Source organism: Cariama cristata, unplaced genomic scaffold (assembly GCF_000690535.1).
Source record: "Cariama cristata isolate BGI_N322 unplaced genomic scaffold, ASM69053v1 scaffold18495, whole genome shotgun sequence".
Lineage (NCBI taxonomy): Eukaryota > Metazoa > Chordata > Aves > Cariamiformes > Cariamidae > Cariama > Cariama cristata.
In genome coordinates this window covers 40,040-42,589 of record NW_009619414.1, presented here as the reverse complement: position 1 = coordinate 42,589, position 2,550 = coordinate 40,040, and positions in this window count along the sequence as shown.

Genomic DNA, 2,550 nt, shown 5'->3' with positions numbered 1-2,550 from the left:
ACAAAATGACAACTTAGGTGAGTGCCATACTCTGATTAATTAATAAGAGACTGTAAAACCTAGTTTTCATTAGGTACAAAATATTTTAACAAATACCAGCCTTCTGTTGTCAAAGCTAAACTCAAACTTCTCCCTCCCTTTTGGGCTGCAAAGTGTCAAGAGATTTCATGTGTAACTGAACCTTGAATTTCACACCTAAAGGTCCATAGATTCAACCGATGACATTGCAAATCAACGCTCCCTATACATAGAACATTAAATATGTTTTCTCAAAGAGCCTTTAAACATTTGGGAAAAAATCTACCTGCCAAATTCAGGTTTTAGTCCTAATTTTTTTTCGATAATATATTCTGGCAATATATATTATTATGCAATCTTCAGTTAAATTCCAAGGATGATGTCCTTGGGATTCCTTGGTATCCCAAGAGATACCAAGAGGATTGCTTAAATTTAGATTTAAAATTAATTCATAGTACAGTTCCTAGATACAACTCTCAAGTTAACTTCAAAAGATTATGAAAAGAACAATCTTGATATACTGCTGCTAGGATGATGCCTGATCTCAACAGAAAATGGTGACTTTTATCTGGAAAGCTTTTAATAACATTCCACACAATTTTAAGTTCAATGCTAGCATGTCCACTAGTTTTTAGAGCCCCTATTACACAGAATATTTAAATTGCTTTTAACTTCATGATGCAGAGAACATTTAGAAGCAAGTATAGTCATTAATATGAACTTCAGCATAGGTTAAACTACAACATTTATCCAAATTCAAGTTGGATTTAAAGAAATCAGTAAAAGAAAGGAGACTAATAGGGACTTGATGCTAACAGTACAATACCGATCCAGCGATTAAGCTAGGGGTTTTATTTTTTGTAATGCTCTTCTGTTATTATAAATGCAATGTAGTGAAAAAGAATCTATGAAAGTCGTCCACATTCAGAATATGGAGAGGCCTCAGAATTTTATGCTGTCTTACTAAAGGTGATTCACCTTAAGAGCTGAATTCATTTCAGCCACAGCGTATACTTACACAGGCTGTGGGATGTAGTCCTTCCTGTTTTCATTTCCTAAAACAGAGTCTGAAAACACAGCCCAAGTACTATGCATAAGACTCATGAGGCAATCCAAGAATATAAATAGTCTTCAAAGGACAGAAACATGACGTTATACTAAGACCTGATTATATTCTAGAATATTATGATGGTATGTACCATTATGGATTGTTCAGTTCCACAGCACCAATTTATCATCTTAGGCCTCCAGTTCAATGAGTTAAAATCTAATTTTGTTAAAGGTGAAGATTTCTCACTTTTCCAACTCAAAATAGTTTAAAAGCTTTTTTTTTCCCCAGCTTAAATCACATCACAGAGATGTCTGAGTTAAGGTTAAAATGATTTCAAGTATCTGTTAAATGCCATTGCTTAAAAAGCTTGGTTTTAGACAACATTCCTGTTAGAAAATTAAATACTGTATATTTAGGTTCTTGGACAAGCAGTAAACAGAGTGACGGACTAGGGTAGAGATTTAGTACCACTGTTAAACACAAATCTACATTTAAAAAAGGAAAAAACAACCCCCAAAAATCCCAAATACAACAAAATTACCACTGCATGTAGAAGAGGGAAGGGGGGCAAGAAACTAGTGTTCTAAAAGTCAATATTGGTTTCTTTTCCAGCAAAATTATTACCCCAAGACATGAATACTGAAATTAAAAATAGCAAATATATAATCATTTAGTTCTGTGATTGAAACCATCAGCTAACTTCCTTAAACTGTACACTGCATTACACATTCTATTACCGAGAATGTTTATGCACCATAGCAATTTCTCACAGGTAAAGAATACTCCATGAAAACAGATACAAACAAATCCTATATAATTATAAAGTGGTGCAGGTAAATTCTGGACCAAAACACTATTTAAAGAAGACTGGATAACTCAACAGTGTTCATGCAAACTTACAGGATTATATCAAAAGACTTACCCTAAAAAAACCAAACCAAAACAAAAAAATTTATAGTATCTACCCTACTTGTATTTGTCCTCCAGCAGCTGCTGAAATTGCAAAAGCAATAGCCAAACCTAACTTCCTACATCTCTCGGTTTACCCCACTTCCTACAGCAGAAATAGGGAAAACAGTTCTTGCGAAGAAAAATAATTGATCCAAAGTGCCTTCCTGAAGTTAAAAAAATACTGGAGTGAACCACTAAAAAAACCTTCCAAATTCTTAATACATTTATTTGAATTATATACCAAAATTCATTCTCAGGCCAATTGTTGAAATTATTTATCCTCCATAAAATATGGAAGGCCTTATATTCTAGAATGCAACATCTTAAAGAAGGGCAAAGAATGGTTATCTTTTTAAAATAAATAAATTTATAATAAAATAAACCAAACATTTCCCATTTAACCCATGCACAGCTGCAGAAGAGACAAACATGCTGTGTGAATTTTGATCTAGGCTTTTAGGGAATAGAAGAAGTGACTGGAAAATAAACTACAATCAAAGAGAACCGTGATGACTTTTTATGTTTCCCTA